This window comes from Diceros bicornis, chromosome 21, assembly GCF_020826845.1.
Source record: "Diceros bicornis minor isolate mBicDic1 chromosome 21, mDicBic1.mat.cur, whole genome shotgun sequence".
Lineage (NCBI taxonomy): Eukaryota > Metazoa > Chordata > Mammalia > Perissodactyla > Rhinocerotidae > Diceros > Diceros bicornis.
Genome location: NC_080760.1, coordinates 19,356,788 through 19,374,888, shown reverse-complemented (window position 1 = coordinate 19,374,888; position 18,101 = coordinate 19,356,788).

Genomic DNA, 18,101 nt, shown 5'->3' with positions numbered 1-18,101 from the left:
CGTGAAAACTGGTGAGCTGCGGAGCTTTATGCGGGGACTTGTTTGCTTATTTGATGGGTTGTATTTTCTTTTGGACTCTCAACGGAAGCAGTTTCTTGAATTTTTTGTGCTAAGGAATCTGTTTCAGGAAATAGAGAGTCAAGATTAAAACGAACTGCTCCAAGAATCTCCCTTGGTCCCGCTGCTTTAACCTCTCAGTGAAGGCCCCGCCAGCAGAGGGACAAGGCAGGCTCTCAGGAGGAGGTGTGGGTGCTACCTCTGGGCTCCTCCTGTCTCTGCAGGCTCCGGGGGGCTGGGTCCCCCGGGCTGGGTGTAGCCCTGGAGGGTGCCTCTGATCCTGTGCCTCTCTGTGCCTTACAAACATGAGCTAATCAAGTCCGCTTTGCCCCCAGTGCTGTTCCCCCAACTCACGAGAAAGCACAGGGCGCCTCTGTGTTGAAGCAGACCCTGGGCCTTCAACGATGAACGAGAGTTCCACCTCGGCCACCGGGGAGTCACAGAAAGGTCAAGCCACCTCCTGTCCCTTTTGCCTTGGAGTAAGTGGGCCTTGAGAAGGGGTGAGGGCAGCGGGCTCACCTCCCAGCATTTTGCCACCCTGGCCCCCCTCAGAAGCCCCTCACCCATGTCCGCTGAAGCTCTGGCTGCCCCCAAGGACCTAGGTGAGTGTGGGCTGCCCAGCCCCCTCAGCACCTTCCAGGAGCCAGGGACCATTGCTCTCCCTGCACACAGCCTTCCCACCTGCACTGCTGGGTCCCACCACCTGGGCTGCTCTGGGCAGTGCAGGATTTAACAGAGAAGCCTTTGGTCTACGCTGACGCCAAGACTGAATCCTGGCTTGGGTGTGGGGTTTGGGGGGAATGTTGGAACTGCACAACTAGACCCTTGCCTGCTCTTCAGCCTGCCCCCAGGAGCCCCTGTGGTGCATGGAGAAGACAGGCTGGGACACGACTGTGGGTCCCCATCTCGGTGGTTCTCAAACTGGAGTGTACATCAGAATCCCCTGGAGAGCTGTGTATACCAGGCCCCACCCCAGAGCTTCTGATTCAGCGGGCCTGGGTGGGCCTGAGAACATGCATTTCTTACAAGTTCCCAGACAATGCTGCTGCCTCTGCCAGGGGGACTCCACCTTGCGAACCACTGTTTTATGTAACACCGCCTTCTCTTCTGAGGCACGACACTGTTCCAATACCCACTGCTAAATTTTTGCTGCCAACCCAGCCAGGGAGCAGCCGAGAGCCCATCCGTTCCTGCCCCTCCCGGCACTGAGTTGGTGAGCATCAGCAAAAGCCGCCTGGAGGCCCGAAGCCAGACAGCCCGGAGGCCCCAGCCCTCTGCCTGTCGATCCCGATGGCCACACAAAGCACTCGCTGTGGCGTGAACTTGCTGACAAGCACCACCCTGTGTTGTGGGGATGAACCAAATCTTTATAACGTTAGACCAGTGGATTCCTGGCTCTGAAAACTGATGCAAAAACTCCCCTTGCTCTCCCGGTCAGCCCACCGTGTGGCCATCCTCTCGCAGATATGTGGAGCCGAAGGCCCCGAAATGGGGCCCGGCCCGGCAGGAGGTCTGAGAACCGCTCCCTGTGCCAGCTGATACCAAGGCGCATTCAGCAGAGGCGCGAATACGTCTACTCCATGGCTCCCTTGGTGTCTTCTCCTTTGGCCTTAAAGAGCCTGTGCTCCAACCTAGGACTCAAAACCAGAGACAGCCGCCCAGACTGGCAGAGGGGAGCGGCCGAGGCTGAGGTTCAGGGATGTCAGCATTGTGGAGAACGCATGGAGGCACCAGGGCAGCCCCCTCTGACAGGAGTCCCTTGTCAAAGCCTCTATGGACACCCAGTGGTCTCCTCCTCCTCGACTTCCAGGCAGAGTCACAGTTTTCCTATTGTTCTCGCCTCCACTTCAGCCCCTCTTCCCATCGTCGTGAACTTCAGGTGAAAAGCGAGGTATTTGCATGTACCAAGAGCTACTAATGGCTTCGTTGGTGTTTAAACCTGACTGTTTGGTCCGCTTAACCTGGGCCCTGGACCCATATATGGACTAAAGGGTGGGGAAGTCAGCAGGTGCTGAGGTGTTCATGTACAAAGCGCCCCCAAACAGCATTGGAGTAAATCAGAAAGATGGTGCCCGCTAATTAAGGTTTCCACAGGCAACCTTTGGCTAAGTGAAAACACTTAAATTGCCCTTGCTCTCAGCCCCAAGCGAGAAAGGAGAACACCGCTCTCTTGATTTCCTTCTTCTGAGTGTCTTTGCATGGTTCCCAGCCAGCAGACAGCTAGGTGATGCTCACAGTCAATGGAATAATTCCTGAGATTGTGCTGACTCCCGGGAATCAGCCATTTATTTAACTAACTTTTAAATGAGTTCAAAAAGTTCAGAGAACTGCATGTATATGATAAATTCTAATCTTAAACACAAAGAGATGCATGAGTTTTATTAATAAAAAATTAGTTTCTGCCAGTGCTAATAAATATTAAACAAATATTTGTTAACAATCTGGTTTGAAGGGGATGCTACATTATAGCTTGCCACAGGTCTCGGTCCAACCCTGTGTAAACTCTGTGATGATGTTGGGCGCATGTTCAGTTTTCTGGGTGAGTATTCATAGCTTTCATTGCATTTTCAAAAGAACCATGAACAACCCCACCAACAGGAAAGGGTGGGACCCGCTGGTTTAGATACAGCTCACAAGTCCCTCTGACCTCTCCTCCCCCTCCTCCCCTCTGCCCAACTGTCTTCACTCTTGGCTCTCCCATGTGGAGCGGACACGTGACAAGACTGGAACCACGTGCTTCACTAATCACCACCATCCTCTGGGTTAAAATGGGCTGGAGAGGCTTTATGATCCAAGTAAAATGATGATATAAACGTATATTACAAAATTATACAAAAGTAAGGAGTTAGAGGTAGGGGTTGCCAGTGCTGTGAATGTTAGCATAATTCCTGCGCTTTTGACTAACCTGTTCACAGGTGGTTTACTTAATGTCATAGCGTTGCAGGGTGGTGATAATTATAGCTAATGTGTGTTGGTAGCTTCCCGACTCCCTCATTCCTCATACCAACTCCAGGAGGGAAGTAGTGCTGTCCCCACTTTACAGATGAGGACACTAAGGCCTGGAGAGTTGAGGTAACTTGTCCAAGTTAAATGGAGGAGGGTCTGAAGGGGAGGCCTTCCGCCTGTGGGCCCTGGCTCTTAACCACGCTCGAGCTCCCGCTGTGTGCCAGGAGCTGTGCTAAGCGTGCTGTATTAATGGACTGAATTTTCACAACCTATGAAATTAGTACTATTATTGTTTCCATTTGACAGAACCAAAACTGAGATAAATCTCTTGCTGCAAGATCACAGAACTAATACATGTTGAAGCTGAGATTTACCCGACAATCTTACTCCAGAGTTCACACACTTAACCTTGCACTGAAATGATAAGTGTCAATCAGCCTCCAAATAACCATGGGGGCCATTCATTAAAGGAGGTTTCTGATATTGGAGGATTGGAGCTATTTTTTTAAGATTCAAAAACTCATCAGTGATGAATAATTTCACCAGTCTTCTCACGCCTTCCATGACCACACGTTGACTTCAGCAGACACTCCCTCCACACCTACAGTGTAGAAATCAGTGGATGCAGCATTGGAGGGGCTACAAAGATGAACAAGAGTGGTCTGTGCCCTCGGGGAGGCCCCGTCTCCGCTGGCAGACAGACACGTAGATGAAAACCCCGGAGAAAACAGACTGATGAGAGGCCCCGATGGCAGGAGTCTGGGGAGAATTCCTTGGCTTCTGCTGGCTGTTAGGGCCCCTGGCGGGGAGCGGGGGCAGGTGCGACTGGTGCCAGGGTTCTAAGCCGTGCTGCAGGCAGGGGAGAAATGCAGGCTGAGGCTCTACTCAGCACCCTAGCTCCTCTGCTGTTCCAAACCGTCAGAAGAGGATGACTTGGTCCGGCATCCAGCCGGTCACATATGCCACAGGCAGCTCTTTGTTTTCCCTGCCCCGTCTCCCTGCCCATGCGCTCACTGCCCAGCACGTGGACAAATTCAGAGTTGTGGGGTTCTGCATGGGCACACAGGAACAGACCCTTCTTTCAACACTTCCGGCCCCGTGTTGGGGGCAGCTAGCCCTTGGGGTCCTTGCCTGCTCATTTCCCAAATGATGATTAACTGTAGCTGACAACCCAGCATTACATAAGAGGATTATGAAACCGTGTAACAGGGAGGTGGGGGATCTGTGTGTATAAATAGACCAAAACCTCATTACTATGCTACTTTAAGACTCAGAGACATCTAGTGGCAGAAAATCATATCTGCAGGCCTGGCAAATCCTCTCCAAACAAGTGACTTGTAAAAAGTTCTAATTTGTGAAACTTTTGTACATACCCAAGTTGAGAGACTTTGAGTTAAGTTACTTTGAAGGAAAAGCAATGGACGGGTTTTTCACTTGTAGGAGTACAGTATTGTCTTTAATAAAAAGTACCATAGGGCCGGCCCTGTGGCTTAGCAGTTAAGTGTGCGCACTCCGATGCTGGCGGCCCGGGTTCGATCCCCGGCGCGCACCAAAGCACCGCTTCTCCAGCCATGCTGAGGCCGTGTCCCACATACAGCAACTAGAAGGATGTGCAGCTATGACATACAACTATCTACTGGGGCTTTGGGGGAAAAAAAATATAAATAAAAAAATTATTTAAAAAAAAAAAAAGTACCATAAGCCTACTGTAAGCCTGTTCTCCCCAAAGTTGTTTTTTTTTATTTTTATTATTTATTTATTTTTTAATTTATTTTTTTATTGCAGTAACATTGGTTTTTAACATTGTATAAATTTCAGGCATACATCATTATACTTCTATTTCTGCATTGATTACATCATGCATCCCCAAAGTTTTAAAAGCACACAGTTGTATATAGTGTGTAAAAGAGAAAATTAGGATATAATGACTCTATTAACAGCCTCCACACACTCACCTGTCATGATGCAGAACATTTTTGATGTGAGTTTTGAACCAATTTCATAATCATTACTATCAAATTGGTCTTACAGGTGAACATGCATTGATTGAGCCACGGCTAAACCAAATCTTTAAGAGAATACATAATGAGAAAGCTTCCCCACAATACAGACTAGAAAATAAATTTCCCCGGCTGGGAGAGCATAGAGAGCACTGTGGGGGACAATATAAGGGTGGGTCTCACTGGGTCCCGGGCAGCAAGGCCCTGTGCCACAGGCTGGGACCTGCAAAGACTGTCAGACACCACTTTGACACTGCGGAATGTCAGAGTGGGAGCAGCAAGGGGACTTGTGTCACAGCTCCCTGGCAGAGCCCTAAAGAAGTGGCAAGACCTAGAGAAAAAGTGGCTGTAAGATGACCTGACGGATGGGGTTGAGGCAAGCCTTGTGGAGCTTCCTATACCCCCGCACAGCACAGGACTAGTGGGAGGATTCCTGCTCACCCGTGGTGCATAGAAGCAGGGGACGGACTCACAGAACCGCTTGCACTGCTGGCTGAGAACAGAGAAGGGCCTGGGGTGTCCCGGCAGTTGCCTGCGTGGCCAGACGACGTCCCGCCCACCTGTGCCTCAACACCAGGAAAGCTCCCCATTACTCAGGTACGTAACTGGAGGAAAGTAGTAGATGAGTGAGTCCCAAACTGAGTGACCCTAAGTTTTGCCACCCCAGTGGAAGGAAAATGCAAAATAGAAATTAAATTTAGCTGCAGAAAATGACGGAAGTATTATTTCTTTAGTCCCTGTATTTGTGGGCTGAGATGTATGCCACACACTCTTAGAACAAAATGGGACTTTTAGAAAAGACTGCAAGATATTTTGAAGAGAACTATTCTTCTTCATAGTAGCTTAAATACACACACACACACGCACACACACACAACTTGTATATTACTCAAGATCCCAGCTGGAAACAAATGGCACACTCAAAATGGGTAATTTACAGTTATGAGTAGAATTCACAGAAACTAACAGGGGACCATGCAGTACCCTGGGGCTAGCCCAAGCAGGAAACTTGACCACCACTAGACCTGAAGGGGTAGAGGGGGCCCCGGAGAGGATTGCTGCGTGGAGAGGGCCTCCAGACAGGAGCTGTGGACTTTGCTAGAAGGATGCAGTCTGCAGCCTGCAGCACACCTTTGACCCAGGGAAGGAGCTTGGGGAATAGACCCTGATCTCACACTCCCACTCTCTAATCTCTGCCAGTGCACCTTAAAACTGGAAAACCCATCTGGAAGCCAAGAGGCAAAGGAGTCATTGATGCTGTCCATGTGGGTCAGCCTCCCCAGGCGGAGACCAAAGGAAAAGAGAGAAAGTAGAGTTAGTGGGGCAAATGGAAGATATCCAACACTAATGGCTCTGTTCAAACCTCATCACATAAAATATCTGTTTATTTGTCACTCTACCCCCCCAGCCCCCCTTTCTTTCCCTCTCTCTTTCTCTCATTCTCTCTCTCTCACACACGCACACATTCTAGCCATTCATTCATTGCTCGTCATTATTCAAGGTATAACCAAAAATTTTTTGTGATTATAAAAGTAATATGTATTTATTTTTTAAATTTTATTTTATTATTATTATTTTTTTTGCTGAGGAAGATTCACCCAGAGCTAACATCCACTGCCAATTTTCCTCTTTTTTTTTCTTTTTGTATGTGAGCTGCTGCCACAGCATGGCCACTGACAGACATGTGGTGTAGGTCCACACCTGGGAATGAAACCTGGGCCGCTGAAGCAGAGCATGCTGAACTCAACCAGTAGGCCACCAGGGCTAGCCCTGCATTTATTTTTTAAAATACATAAAAGTTTAAAGAAGAAAGTAAAAATCATCTTAAATCATCATCAGAAATGATGACTGTTAATGCTTTAATCTGTAGCCCTTTTTATATCCTTTCTATATATGTCTGTGTATATATTTCAGAAATGAATCTTTCCATGCAAAGATATTTTACAGAATATTTTCCTACTCAGTAAATTGCATAACTCTTTCCATTGTCAATATAGACGTACGTCATCATTTTTAATGGGTGCGTAGTATTATATACTATTTATAAATCAACCATAATAAGTCACTTTTTTGAAGGGCATGTAGGTGGTTTCTATTTTTTTGCCATTATAAACAATATTGTGATAAACAGCCTTGTGTGGGAGTCTTTGGTTTTAAAGTCTTGTCCAGTTAGTATCCAGGACAGTGGTTCTTAAAGTGTGTTCCGTGGAACCCATGGAGACACCTGAGGGGCTCCTGCAGGGGTGAGGTGAAGGCCAAGCATCAGGACTCCAACCTCTCACCTGCTTTAGCAATAAAAGGTTTACTTCTCTCTGCTCTATTTGGTGTGAAGAAAGAGTTTCCCCACTAAATGCAGCTGCAAATCCAGTGCTTTAGGATGTAGTCAAAGAAAGATAAAATCGTTAGGTCAAAGAGTGTGCACATTCAAAGATCTGATACATACTGCCAAATGACTTCTCCCTGAAAGGGCTACACACCTACATTCCTACCACAAGCACATGTGTGCCTGTATTCCCCCATACCCACACTCTTCATTTATACTGATCTAAAGGCAAAAACATCATTTTTTAAATTTATACTTCTTTGATTAGTAATTGTATTAGTTTCCTCTTGCTGCTGTAACAAATTGCCACAAACTTGGTAGAGTTTAAATAAACTCTTAAATTTAAAACAACATAAATTTATTATCTTACGGATCTGGAGGTCGGAAGTCTAACATGGGTCTCACAGGGCTGAAGTCAACGTGCAGCAGGGCTGCGTTCCTTTCTAGAAGCTGTAGGAGAGAATCCGTTTCTTTGCCTTTTCCAGCTTCTAGAAGCTGCCTGCATTTCCTTGGCTTGTGGCCCCTTCTTCCATCTTCAAAGCACATCACTCCAATCTCTGCTTCTCTCCTCACATCTCCTTCTCTGACTCCCACCCTCCTGCCTCCCCCTTTCACTTAAGAGGACCCTTGTGATTACACTGAACCCACCCAGGTAACTCAGGATAATCTCCCATCTCAAAGTCCTTAACTTAATCACATCTGCAGAATCCCTTTTGCTATGTAAGGTAGCATATTCAGAGGTTCTGGGGATTAGGACATGACGTCTATGGGGGCCATTGTTCTGCCTGTCACAGTAATGACATAGATTATGTTTTCTTTTGTTTATTGACAATTTGTAGCTCTTTCATAAATTATCTCTGTGTCTTCTGCTCATTTTGCTCTTAGGATATTTTTCTAGCTGATTTGTAAAAAAGAAGATTATACATTTTGGAGTTAGAAACATGTTGCCTGTTACATATGTTGCAAATATTTTTTTCCACATTTCTGGTTTTTAAACTTCCTTAGGCTGTGTATTAATCTGCTCAGGCTGCCATAACAAAATACCATAGACTGGGTGCCTTAAACAACAGAAATTTACTTTCTCACAGTTCTAGAGGTCGGAAGTCCAAGATCAGGGTGCCAGCGTGGTTAGTTTCTGGCGAGGGCTGTCTTCCTGGCTTGCAGACAGCCACCTTCTCGCTGTGTCCTCACGTGGCAGGGAGACAGCAAGCTCTCTGGCGTCTCTTCTTATAAAGGCACTAAATCCCATCATGAGGGATGTGACCTCACGACCTCCTCTAACCCTAACCACCTCCCAAAGGCCCCGTCTCCATATACCATCACATTGAGGGTTAGAGCATCAACAGATGACTTTTGTGGGGACACAAACATTCAGGCCATAATAGAAAGATTTTGGACTTTCATATGGTCAGGTTTGTTGATCATATTCTTGGTGATTTTTGGCTTCACTGGTATGTTTAGCTTAGCAAGGCTTCTCTCACCAGAGGTTCATAAACATGTACATACACTTTCTTATTAAACTTTTATCTATTTGCCTTATTTTACATTCAAATTTTAATCATTCTGGAATCTAATTTGGGGTAAGGTCTGACTCTGTTTTCTGCCCACTTAAAGTGATTTGGTTACCATTTTATTCTTCAGATATAGCTTCAGAATAGTCCGTAAGCACATAAGCCTCTAACCAGACAGGAGTCCTGGATTCGCCATTATCTGTTCATCTGACTATTGGCCTGTTGAAACTCGTTTTCTTCCTTCCCTTTCTGTGCTGGTTGTAGAAAACTATTTTTTGTCTTTCTGGAAAATCCATTCATTCAGTAAAAGACTAATAACTAAAGCCAACTTTTTTTTTTGAGGAAACTATGAGTTTCCTTAATATTTCAGGCATGAACAGCATTCCGTGTATGGCAATTTACGATCAACTCATCTGAATGTGTACTAACAGCTTTCACATTCCTTTGAATCCTGAAGTTATTTGATCTTCAAAACCAATGGAAAAAAAAAAAAAAACTTATCTGTGGAAGAAACCTATTTAGATATTCGAACTCTAGAAAACTTGGGCTTCATCTGTTGGGGCCACTCAGTGTCCTGCCCACGGCCAGCACGAAAGGTTTGTGCCTGAGAGGGAAGGGTCAGGGTAACGTTTCAAACTGCAGACGGACACGTTCTAACTGTTGTGAAACAGGTGCGATAATTAATAGCTACACTCAATCGTGGTATATTATATATTAATAATTCTAATTATAAAATAACATAACACTGTATATAATGATATAATAACAAGTACAAATATAAAATGATCTTAATGATTAAATACTCAGTTGGATTAAAATTTCCAGTTTATCCAATAAATTTTTCGTAAGCCCCTATATGTACCTCAGCCCTGTGTTTCCAGGGACTAAAAATTGTGCATGGCAACAAAACAAATATTTGTGATGCAAATGATTTTGAGATGCAATTCAAATTTGTTGAGTTAATAATAAATTATATGTTGTATATACGGTGTGATATTACATGATACATTTTTATTAACACTGTGTAAGCAATTTTACTATTTCATGGCCAAACCTTGGAAATGAGCAGTTTCCAATCCACAAATGTGTTGAATTTCAAAGATTTGTTTCTAAATTAGTTGTTCAAAACTCAGAAATCATGTCACTATAAAAATAAGATTTTAAGCAGTGGTGAGAGCCAGCCTAGCTATAGGTTTTTAGTTTGGTTAAAATTATATGCGTTTTCTATGAGAGGTGGTTGAAATTATAAACATTTGTTATGAGGAATACTTTTTAGATATGATACTAGTCATTAAAAGAGAAAAGGACTACAACTTAATAAGACATGGCTTATTTATCTGGAATGATAGACCTTAAGGAAGTTTAAAGTTTAGTACAAGGACAAGGGCTTTTGTGGAAATGCTGGGAAGGTTTGGGGACCTTTTCAAGGGGTTAGAGGTTGAGGGCAAGGGTCTGAATTACGTCACAATTGATCTTCTCCTTGCCTTTAATACAATGCCTTGCTCTGCTGTTCATGCTTATAATTAATTAAAATTAATTAATTAAAATTAATTAATTAATAAATGGGGTGCTGATAAGCCAGGAGAGCAGTGGGGAATGAAGGAGAGGGCACAGCATTTGTAAAATCCTCCTTAGGGGGAAAAAAGGAGATAGCAGAGAAAAGAGTCAGTGGCCTCCTGGAATTGGCCCCAAGGCCACTTGTGGGGAATCCTACTAAAGATGCATAAACTTCCTCAAATAATAACGATGGTCTCCACTGCCACGTCTCCCTCACCTAATTGGTGGCCTTGGCACCGAATGTTCCCAGAATTAGGACTGGGACTATTGCTCCTCCATGGGAGGGGAAATTTACATAACCAAGGGAGAGTTTGGGGGTTGATGATTAAGGAAACAAAAACAAGGGGCCAGTCCGGTGGCGTAGTGGTTAAGTTCACACACTCCGCTATGGTGGCCCAGGGTTCATGGGTTCGGATCTTGGGCACGGACCTACACACCGCATATCAAGCTATGCTGTGGTGGCATCCCACATATAAAGTGGAGGAAGATGGGCACGGATGTTAGCCCAGGGCCAATCTTCCTCAGCAAAAAGAGGAGGATTGGCAACAGATGTTAGCTCAGAGCTAATCTTCCTCACACACACACACAAAAGAAACAAAAACAACAAAGTCAATTATTATTTCAAGAGAAAACAAAAAGTCAAGCAGGGAAGAAGTGATTATAGTATACTACATGGCTCAGCCGTCAATAAATTTTTACAATCATAAAAGATAAACATTTGTGCGAGTTAGCAATATATTGCCTTTCAACTCCAAATTTGTACTTCATTGCCTGACCCGTGAAAACAGATCTGGGTCCTTTAACTATTTCTCCTTTGCAACTGGCATGATGTTAAAAGCTTTGTCAGTAGAGAGCACCGGAGGGACACTGCAGGAGGAAGGGGCTTCTCTTCCTGCTTCTTGTGTGTTCTGTTTTGCTTCTTCTTGCTCCTTCTGTTTGGTTGCCGGCAGTGGGTGGGTTGGAGGAGAGATCCAGTGGCCTTCACCCCTATTAAGCTACAGCAGTACCTCAGAGGTAGCTTCCCACTGAGTTTCTGCAGCACTTGCATGAGTGGATTCCCAGTGAAGCGTGCCAGCACCCCAGTGGTTGGCCTGCCAGCCCTCCAGAGAGCTGTTTTCTGCTTGCCACTCCCGGCCACGGTTTTCTACCCACTTGCACCCTGCAGGAGTGTCTCCTGCTTGTCCAGAGACTGGTCGAGCTCTGGCCTGGAAAACTACACTTCTCTACCATCCCAGCCTCAGGGAGAGATGCTCATTTCTTGAGTATCCTTGCTTATCTCTAGGTTATTCTTTAGAGTTCTCTTTGTCCTGTAATAGATAATCCTATATTGTAGTTAATAATTCTTATATTAAACTTTCCCTGTACAAATTCCTGTGTGGTTTCTGTCTCCTGGTAGGATCTTGAGCAATACAAGACTGAATACTTATCTCACCAAAATTGATGTAACTGTTTTGGGAAGATGGAGAGTTGGAAAATGTGAATGTGTGTGTTTGTGAGAGAGAGAGGTGCAAAATCCTTATCTCTCATAGTAGGACGCTGATAAGATCTAAAACTGAAAAGATCATGGAATATAGTATAAGATTGTTATTTGGAGATTTGAAAGTGGTTGTATTTGGGGATCAGGAAATGGAGTAGGAGGGATCTGCTATTTTTTTAACAAGCATTGTTTTTGACTCTTTATGATCATTGATTACTTTGAGAAGAATTAAAACTGATGAAAAGAACATCACTGGGATTGGAACAAATAAACATGAAGGGAGGAAGGAAAGCAAGTTACAAAGTTTGTGGACTCTCAAAAGATGTGCCATCGGGATAGTTTATTTTTTTAAATTAAACACACAATACACAATCAAACTAATTTCTGGCCAAACTAATTTCATGAAATGAGAAAATAGGGTCATTTTTTCCCCACATTCCCTTCCCCTTGAAAGAAAAGCATCAAGATAGAGGAAATGCACGCGTCTGGTTACCTGAGCACTAGGATGGCAGGTATATGAGGACCCGTGGAGATCTCTCTCTGTTATGGTGGCGGAGGGGAAGGGGTTGTCTCTCTAAATAACTGAGCGCAATGGCATTATGTTCACAGTCAAAGGAAAGCCCGGTTTGTTGCCCTCTGAGGCTTCCTCCACGGCCTCCCCAGGGATCACCCCTCCCAGTCAGAGAAAGAGCAGCTTAAATGGATTTCCACTGTTAATAAGTAGGCACGAATGGAAACATCCCTTTTTTTTTCCTATTGGCACAAATGCACTTGGTCATTTGAAATCGAGCATAGTGGTTAATGAATTAGCAAAACAACAGGGAGCTACGAATATTTGTGGTTTAGCAAAGAAGTCTTAGTAGCTAAACAGAAATTCCATTATCTCCAGGGCAGGATGGGGAAGGTTTTGCTCAGAATCTTGAATTGTAGCAGAAGTGAGACCAAGCAGGACATGCAGTTTGGTTGCAATTTTGGTGCTACAAGCAGAGCCTGAGGGCTGCTTATGCTGAAAGAGAATGTAGCACCCTTCATTTTTAGCTGAGTTTCTAATGAGAATAAAGACAAATAAATACAAAATATGTAATAAATACCCAAGAAAACCTCAGTGGCAATATTCTAACACAAATATGAAAAGGAATATAGAACTCACCTGGTTTCCTTCTCTCTAATATGGGAGTATAAACACCACTGTTTTTGTAGGAATTAATTTGTGGATAATATTACTAGCATGATGTCTGGCTTGTGGTAGCATTAAATAACTGGTCATTACTGATATTTTTATCATCATTTAAATTATTATCATTAGTATTTGAAAGCAGAGTTGCAACCTCAAATGGTTTTAGGAGCCAGCCCAGGAATATAAATGAGGCAAGTGGGCCTTGTAGGGACTGTGGCAAACTGGAGCGTGCACACCTTTCCCACTGGAGCAGCCCACATTAAATTCCAGCAAGTCCCTGTCGTAGAGAAGTGCTGGTCTCATCATCATCCTCATTCACACTCTTTTTTCAGGAAAAGCTGGAAATCTAGATTTTTATGTGAAATCTCACAATTTTAAATATTGAGATCTAAACAGTTCATATCTGTGGAAAGGATCAGGCCCACAAGCCTTGTATACTCTGCTTTAAAGAAACAAAAGGGTCCCCAGCTATAGGACCCAGCCCCCACTTTGGGATGCAGAGGCTATCAGTCTTCCTTAGCATTTTCCTGAGCATCCTCTGGACACACCACACACTACTTCCTCTGGTAAGCTGGCCACTCAGTCTTGTCAATGCTCCTGCAGGCTGGGGTGGAGCAGGTTACCATGTGCAAGGCTCTCACTAGGGGTCCTTCCTGGCCCTGTTGGCCCCAGAATAATCAGAAAGACCTTATCTAAAGCTCTCTCCTCCCCATTTTGGGCCCTTTCCTTAACCCTCCGCCCAGGACCCCCTAGGAGCACTACTAAGACAGTTATTCACACTAAAATGTTAATGACTTAACAGCTCACCGCTCACAAGGGGTGTCTACCTTTTCAAAGAGAACACTCCAAAAGGAAATAGAATTAGTCACTAATGCAGGAGTTTTAGGGTTCTTGGCACTTCAGAGGAAGGTCTTCCTTGGCTTTTCAGATCACATCAGGGGAGCAAAACCAAACTCTGTCTCTGGAGGAAGCTAGCCAAGCCCCAGCTTTTTCTGGGGCCTGGTTTAAAAGTCTTCAGGGACCCAGGAGGAAAAGATGCTATTAGGACATGCTCTTGAGCAGTCACTGGACTCATATTCAACATCCATTGTCAAATCAAGAACAGTTCAGTGTCTACTAGGTATTGGTGAAAAAATACGCCAAAAAATATACACTAATCCAGAGAAGAGAGCAATCACTATAGGTTGCTCTAGAATTAGCAATTATTATTTCTAGGTGAAAAAGAATTAGCAATTGTTTGCTATAAGCTCATTTCATCGGTTTTCTCCATTCAGCCAAAGGATTTTTCCCTGGCTTCTAAAAGCAGGCCTTGCAATTTATGCATGTGGTCACCAGGTGGTGGAAGTGTGCCATGACCACCGAGTCTGACCGGTGGCAGGAGAAGCTGAGCTCACCGTGCTTCAAATCACTTTAAAACCAGGGAGAGCTCTGACATCCTTTCCTTTCAGCCATATTCAACCTGGAGTTCATCAAAAGATGTTTGCCTTTCTAGCAGTTCCTGGCTAAAAAGGCCTATGTTGTAACCCAGAGCACCCTTGCTGAAAAATGTCACCTTTCTGTCCACCTCTGAGAGTCATGAGTTTCTGTACTTAGAAAGTGTAGAGACCTCAGAATTCTCCTTTTCCAATTATCTCCTCTCTATCATTTGACACTTGATATTTCCCTTTCCCCTCTTTTTACAGGAGGGGAGCCCTTACCCTCTCATTACATTCCAGGGAAGGAATGCATACTCTGCTTGGGGCAGGCCTGGAGGCCTTATTTATTTATAGAGGCAGCAAATGGCTTGGAGAAACCTGCCCAGGCCAGAGGTGCTGGGGGCCCCACCAGGGTGGTGGTGGAGACAGGACAAGTTGTGCATTTCCACTTGGCTTTCCCTGCTGGATCTGACAAGTTGACCAGTGCCTCCTTTTGAAGTCTTTTCTCCCTGGAACCACTCTAGTTGGGCTCTCTGTATCCTTCACTGATTTCCCTTCCCCTCCAGGCACGATAGATTGTCATTATTCACGGCAGTTGTGTTGCATAGAGTTGCCATGAATGCTGAACCGTTGCTCCCCGGGAAAGACACGTTTAGGTTTCCGTGAGCCTCTGGTCACAACATTTTCATCAACTGGTCAATATATAACTTTGTTTTATGTGTGTTTCTGTTTACAAACACCTTATTTAATACACTGATTTATTTTACATATTATATATTCTTTCTCATATTGATTTACACTATATTTAATATATTGATTCACATCAAACTCATGCCCAACTGCAGTATAACTCCTGCCTGACGCAGCTTATCTAACACAGATATCTTCTTCATAGTGCTTATCACAATCTTCTGGCACTCAGGATCACTAGACAGCGTTCGGCACTGCACTTGGGGGCCATTTAAACAGTGACATGAGCAGGCACAAAAATGTGGGAAAAGTGGCACTAAATAGACTGCAAAAAGGATACTTGCTTACAGTGTGAGACCGGAAACAAGAAAGCAGAAGACGACCTTGAGTGACCTCAGCTGGGAACACACTCATATTTTTCGCTGATCTGCACCGCGTTTGGGAATGACACCAAAGTGCCACAAGTATTGATTCTGGGGTTATAAATAAATTTTAGCAAGTAGGCAAATTTGCAAATACAGAATTGATGAATAAGGAGGATCAACTGTACAAACGTTGATCTGGGCTCCCTGTGCTTTTCTCTCTCTCTTCTCCCGACAAGAGGTCTTCCACTCATGTCATCAACTCTCAGCTCCAGGCAGGTTACTTCAAAACCTCCATCGAAAGCCCTGACCCCTCTCTAGACCAGCAGTTCTCAAAGTATGAGAGCCGGGATCCCTGAGGGGAGGGAGTTTCTAAGATCCTCCCTTTCGCAACTACCTATCTGTGTGAATTTGGATTTTCCTCACATGCTTCAACTAAAACAATTGTCATAATGAGTTGAATGTAGAGGCAGATCTGAGAATCCAGCTGTCTTCTATTAAGCCAGACATTAAAGAGATTTGCAAAAATGTAAAACAATCACTAAGATTTTTTTTTGTTTTGGAAAATATAGTAATGTTATTTATGTTGTGTAATGGGTTTGCTGTTACTTTTTTTTTTTTTTTGTGAGGAGATCAGCCCTGTGCTAGCATCCGCCAATCCTCCTCTTTTTTTGCTGAGGAAGACGGCCCTGGGCTAACATCTGTGCCCATCTTCCTCCACTTTATATGGGACTCCGCCACAGCATGGCTTGCCAAGCAGTGCGTCGGTGCGTGCCCGGGATCCGAACCAGCGAACCCCGGGGCGCCGCGGCGGAGCCCGCGCACCTAATCTCTTGCGCCACCGGGCCGGCCCCGCTACTGTTACTTTTAAACAAATTACTAAACATTTTATATGTCTCAGTTCTAATTTCTAACACAGTAAACATTGCTAGATAAAACTTGCTTAATCAAAACTTCTTCAGGTCCTCAACAATTTTTAAGAACGTAAAAGAGTCCTGAGATCAAAAGTTTGTGAACCGGGGCCGGCCCGGTGGCGCAAGCGGTTAGGTGCGCGCGCTCCGCCGCGGCGGCCCGGGGTTCGCTGGTTCGGATCCCGGGCGCGCACCGACGCACTGCTTGGTAAGCCATGCTGTGGCGGCATCCCATATAAAGTGGAGGAAGATGGGCACCGATGTTAGCCCAGGGCCGTCTTCCTCAGCGAAAAAAGAGGAGGATTGGCGGATGTTAGCTCAGGGCTGATCTCCTCACAAAAAAAAAAAAAAAAAAAGTTTGTGAACCACTGCTCTAGACCTATAGTCACTTTTTTTTTTTTTTGTGAGGAAGATCAGCCCTGAGCTGAACCACTGCTCTAGACCTATAGTCACTTTTTTTTTTTTTGTGAGGAAGATCAGCCCTGAGCTAACATCCATGCCGATCCTCCTCTTTTTCCTGAGGAAGACTGGCCCTGAGCTAACATCTATTGCCAATCCTCCTCCATTTTTCCCTTTTTCTCCCCAAAGCCCCCGTAGATAGTTGTATGTCATAGCCGCACATCCTTCTAGTTGCTGTATGTGGGACGCAGCCTCAGCATGGCCGGAGAAGCAACGCATCGGTGCGCGCCTGGGATGCGAACCCGGGCCGCCAGTAGCAGAGCATGCGCACTTAACAGCTAAGCCACGGGGCGGGCCCCTATAGTCATTTTTTTGATAGTGTTCCTGATATTTGCACTTGGATGTCCCTTCAGCACCTTAACTCAACCTGACTGACAGTATAGTCATCAGTCCCACTCACTCTCAAGCCATTCCTCCTCCTGACATCTCAGTTTCCGGCATCATTCTCTCAGCCGCCCGGGCTCAAACTCCCCATCCTCTCTAACTTCTCCCCTCTGTGCATCTCCTACAATTTGTTTACTCAGGAGTGTCTGCAGAATCCATCTCTTCCTTTCCATCCCCGCTCCCCCCACCTCTCGTTTCACATCTCCACCATCCTGCCTCTGTACTCATCAAGCTGCCCTGTGCTCTGCCAGCAAGCCAGTCATCAGCTTCAGCATGGCCACACTAGGCTCCTGCTCAAACACCAGCAACAGAGTGCACACCTGCAGGATCAAATCCAGAGTTTTAGTTCTTCATATTTGAATGCCGGTGAAACTTTCCAGTAGCGTCCTGCTGTTCCTCTGACCAGAGTTTCATTCTCCCCTCGAGGAGAGAAGGGCGATAGCATAGAGTGGTGGTCAGGGATATAGGGTACAGGTGGGAGGTGGCTTGTTCACTCCACATGCCAAATAGTTCTGCATCTCTGTTTCAGTTCCACCAGGACAGACCTTTACTGCTGTAGCAAGTATAACTATTTTCCATCCACAAACTTATGTAACTATAAGATTCACCTTCTCCTCTTCTCCCTAGGCTTAGTTCTAAATCTCAAACCTTGTGCAATAGTGTGATGTGGGCAGGGAAGGGCAAACTGTGCTTGGTTTTGGTCTGTCCTACGCTGGCCTCCTTTGTGATATGAGGGGGTGGGGACAGAGGATGGAGCTCCACTGTGGTCTCTAGTCCTGACTCCCCTGGGAGGCGCTCCTGCAGCCTTTGCTTCCAGAAAGGTCCCAGTGCT